Raw genomic sequence first — 5,199 nt, 5'->3', positions numbered from 1 at the left:
AGAACAAATTCCTTTAGATAAAAGTAACAAGCCTAAAGTGGTTCATCAATATAATAATAGGAAAAGGAACAAATCTTATTATAAAAAGAAATCTTATTCCCCTAGATATAAAAGAAACTTTGAGCCTACATGTTTCTATTGTGGTATTAAAGGTCATACTCCTAATGCATGTTATGTTAGAAACTTTAGTGTTGCTCAAGGACATTATGTATGGGTTAAGAAAGGAACTAACTTTGAAGGACCCAAAGCAATTTGGGTACCTAATAAAACTTAACTCCTTTTTGTAGGTATGCTTGAAGACCTCCTCAAATCAATGGTATCTTGATAGTGGGTGTTCAAGGCACATGACAGGTGACTTAAACAAATTTTCACATCTAACGCTTAAGGCCAAAGGATATGTTACTTATGGTGACAACAACAAAGGAAGAATCCTTGGCGTAGGCATCATTGGTTCACCTCCTTCAACAACTATAGAAGATGTCCTATTTGTAGAAGGTCTAAAGCATCGTCTCCTTAGCATTAGCTAATTGTGTGACCGAGGTTTCAAAGTCAACTTCACTAAAGATGAATGTTTGATTGAAAATGAAGTTACTCATGAAGTTATGCTAAATGGTAAAAGAGTTAATAATATATTTCAAATCTCTTTAGATAACTTGTCTTTGAATGTTAGGTGTCTCTTGGCAAACAACAATGAATCATGGTTATGGCACAAGAGGTTTGCTCATATTCATATGGAGCACTTGAATAAATTGATCAAGCATGACTTAGTCATTGGATTGTCGAAGATCAAATTCATCAAAGATGGGTTGTGTGGTGCTTGTGAAAAAGGAAAGCAAACTAAGTCAACTTTCATTTCCAAGAATGTGGTGTCCACAACTAGGCCACTACAATTGTTGCACATGGATCTCTTTGGTCCATCGAGAACAAAAAGCTTCGGAGGTAACGTTTATGCATTAGTTATTGTTGATGATCTCTCTAGATATACTTGGACATTGTTTTTAATGCAAAAAAGTGATGCCTTCAAAGCATTCAAGAAGTATGCCAAGCAAATTCAAAATGAGAAGTCTCTTTCAATTATCTCCATTAGAAGTGATCATGGTGGAGAATTCCAAAATGCCTCATTCGAAGAATTTTGTGAAGAACATGGAATCTCACACAACTTCTCCGCACCAAGAACTCCACAACAAAATGGTGTCGTAGAAAGGAAGAATAGGTCATTAATAGAACTTGCAAGGACAATGCTAAGTGATTCAAATCTTCCTAAGTATTTTTGGGCGGATGCGGTGAGCACAGTATGTTTTGTAAGTAATCGTGTTAATATTCGGCCTATTCTCAAGAAAACCCCTTATGAACTTTTCAAAGGGAGAAAACCAAATATTTCTTTCTTTCATATTTTCGGGTGTAAGTGCTTTGTCCTCAACAACGACAAAGACAACCTTGGTTATCATTTTTGTGAATGAATGCTTATTATGTTTGTGAATGTATGACTGTTTTTTATCAAGTCTTTTCCCAACCTTTTTGCTAATGACAATGGGGGAGAAGAATTGCTTGTTGTTTTTATTTCTCTAACATTTTGTAGGAAAGATACACATTTCCAAAGCTTTGCTCATATTCCAAAAGAAAGGGGGAGCACTTGCATAGGGGGAGATATCCTTGGATTAGAGAAACAAGTTTGGAATCAACTTTCAAGTAGTGAGTTGTCATCATCAAAAAGGGGAGATTGTGAAGTCATGGCTTCTTGATGATTTTGATGTTTACAACATCTCTCAACAATTCTCATGTGAAAAGATCAAAAAGCTGACAAAGACTTGAAGTGAATTGAAGTGGAGTAAAGATTCAAGTGAAGTATATCATTTCAAAGGATCAAGTATCATCATTGGTGTATCTAAAACTTTCACTAATATGATATACAAGTGTTCAAATATTTATTCCATGATATCTTGGTTCATATAGAAAATTAGGATGTATTGCATTTCATTTTTCACATTCTGCCAAATTCTATTTTTCAAAACTGGGCTTCAGTAACCGGTTACCCACCGAGCAGTAACCGGTTACCACTGTTGTTTTTCAAATATTTTTTGGACGTTGGAAGCAAGTAACCGGTTACCCACCGAGCAGTAACCGGTTACCACTGACGAATTTTGGCAGATTGGTGCATTTCTTCATTCAAATGTTTTCTTTGCATTCCTTTGAATCATGACATCCTTTCATTCATCATACTCTTTCAAAAAGGTGTTTGTAGCAATATATAAACATCATTACTCATTTTTTTATGACCACCTCCTTTCTTGCAAACACTTTCAATTAATCATTCTTATAAAAACTCAGATTTTTATCAAGTGTCCAAAAACTTTCTTAAAAAAGTATTCTTTGCATTAAACCTTCATATACCTTGCTAAGAATACATATCATTTGGTTTGAACACTTGTATACTACATTGAGTGATTGGTATCCAAAGGGGAAGATTAATCCAAGTGATTAATATATTCAAGATTCATCATCAACTTTTTAATTAAGTTCAAATTTTTGTATCATACCTTGTTGTCCAGGATTGTTGGAAACAAGTGAAGTGTTGAAGAGGATTGTTCTTCATACACTTGATTACCTATAGGTTAGATAGTAAGCATCACCATTGGTGTGAGTAGGTTGTACAATAATTCTAACTATAGTGAAATTTCTTTCGAGTCGAAAGGGGAGTGGAGTACCTTCGGAGTGTGAAGGGAACCACTATAATTTCCGATGTCCTTTCACTTTCTGCAATTTATTTTTAGCACTTAAACGAAAAATAACCAAGAACCGGAAATAAGATCGAAGAAATTTTTTACCACCTAATTCACCCCCCCCCCCTCCCCCCTCTTAGGCGCATTTATAACTTACAGACATGAATGCTAGTGACCATATAAAACAATTGATTCTAAAGACCATACTTGATTCTTGACATATGCATATGGAAATTGAGACGGCATATATACGAACCAAGTGTAAATGATATGCAGATGAATGATTTTTTTTCTTTAAAAACTAAGGAAGGCAATACATGACCAGATGAAATGGTCATGTTGATGCAGATGAAAATGAATTGAAACAGACAAAGTTGTGCACATTAAAGGTATGTCAATTTTGGGGAATGATATATTGGAGTACCCGAGTCAAAGAGCGAAATAGTTGAGCGAGAAACATGTATGATTCCGCGCCCACTCTTTTTTCTTAGTCTTTTTTGTCTCCTTAAATGGAACATGTAATTTTTCTTTTGCTTTATTTAATGTTATTTAATGCATTTTACCTTATCATTTATTACAAGTTGACTTCATTTAGTCTTTTTGTTATACTGCATTCAATTCACTCGCACGTGTGTTCACACAACTTATTTGCACAAATTGCTTTGGATATTTTTCGAGTTAATCTCATAGACTTTCAAACTTGTGATTGTTTATCAAAAATGATCACACTAAAATTTACGTATTTTTGACTCCGATTTCACATGCATTCTAGTTGTTTTATTATCATTTTATTGTGTTATTGCTATGTTTTTCTTTGTTTTATAATCTTTATGATCACATTAGGAGTTTTTAACATCAAGAAGAAAAGAGATTTTAAAACTATTTTCGGACGCACTTATAAGTTTAGAGTCTGGTTCGTAAGAACCTCTTTTGGTTAAGAAATCCAGGTTATAATACTTTTCAACTTAGTCAAGATACTATATTTCTTAAAAATAGGTTTACTACTCTAACGCAATGCGCGCCTTTTTATAAGTGACACTAAAAGGGTTTGATTAGGGAGTACAACTCGGTTCTGAATACGTGAAAGCGACAGTTCCTGTTAAATTAGTTCTTTTCAAAGTAGGAAGCATTACCCATAAGTAGTTCTATTAGCAAGTACTTGGATTATCAATTGATTACGTGAATTACATTCGACCCTGTCTTTATTAATTATATTCTATTTCAATACTTTACTTTTTATTGCACACTACAAAACACTTATTTTGACCGCCTTTGATAAACACCATAACGATAGATAATGATAGATTGACACTTGGTCTTTGTGGATACGATAATCTTTTATATTACTTTGACGCATTCGTATACTTGCGAACATCAAGTTTTCTAACGCATCAAGTTTTTGGCGCCGTTGCCGGGGACCAATTTCGTCAAATTTCATTTTCCTGTTGTTATATCGTTTAGACTTAGGTTATTTCCCGCCGGTCGATGCGAAGAACTCGCAGCATCGGAAGTTTTAGCTTAGTATACCTTCTGGCGGAACCTGAACGTTACGCTCGCGCACATTTATTCTTTCATAGAATTAAGAAAGTTATGACCGAAGATCAAAACCAAAGACCTCTTAAGGACTTCGCTCAACCATCTAACAAAGAACCTAGTTCTAGTATAGTAAACCCAATCATCCCAGCTAATAATTTTGAACTTAAACCATCCCTGTTGCAACTAGTGCAACAGAGACAATTCGCGGGTCTCGCTACCGAGAACCCTAACCAACATTTAAAAATATTTCTTCAATTAGCAGATACTTTTAAAACCAATGGAGCTTCTCCTGAGGCAATACGTTTAAGATTATTCCCTTTTTCCCTCAGAGATAAAGCCCTATCATGGTTAGATTCCCTTCCACCCAATTCCATTACGACTTGGGATAACCTTAGAAGAGTTTTTCTTGCTAGATATTTTCCCCCGAGTAAGACCGCCGTTCTTCGAAACCATATAACTAGATTTACCCAAAACCATGGAGAATCGCTGTTCGAAGCTTGGGAGAGATATAAAGAGTTGTTACGAGCATGCCCACATCATGGTTTAGAAAACTGGTTAATCATTCAAACCTTCTATAATGGACTTCATTATAACACAAAGATGACCATCGACGCTGCCGCAGGCGGTGCTCTGATAAACAAACCTTATCCTGAAGCTAGTGCCCTCATCGAAGACATGGCTCAAAACCATCAATCATGGGTGTCATACCCCAAAATTTGCCCGTTGATATTACAAAGCATTTCTCAAGACCCTCCGACTTGTTTTGCAAGGCACTAACTCTAAAGGAACAAAAGCCCAGCTCACAACAGACCCAATCCAGAAGAGGCCCAAACTAGCTTGCTCGCTAGGCGAGCAACTCCTTCGCCTAGCGAAGCTTGCGATTACCAGAATGGTTGGGCTTCGTTCTGAGCCCATTAGGTCATAAACTGCATGCTCGCTAGGC

At 35.9% G+C, this 5,199-nt stretch overlaps 1 non-coding gene across 1 annotated transcript; it reads right to left on the bottom strand.

Moving 5' to 3' along the window:
* Positions 1-4,694: 4,694 nt before the first annotated feature.
* Positions 4,695-4,801, bottom strand: LOC127088377 (small nucleolar RNA R71). The gene has a single exon (XR_007790215.1). It is a non-coding gene; the product is annotated as a small nucleolar RNA R71 (small nucleolar RNA).
* Between the last annotated feature and the right edge of the window lie 398 nt (positions 4,802-5,199).

Source organism: Lathyrus oleraceus, chromosome 5 (genome assembly GCF_024323335.1).
Source record: "Lathyrus oleraceus cultivar Zhongwan6 chromosome 5, CAAS_Psat_ZW6_1.0, whole genome shotgun sequence".
Taxonomy (NCBI): domain Eukaryota; kingdom Viridiplantae; phylum Streptophyta; class Magnoliopsida; order Fabales; family Fabaceae; genus Lathyrus; species Lathyrus oleraceus.
Note: the sequence above shows the minus strand (reverse complement) of the source record. Positions and strands in the feature narration are given on the sequence as shown.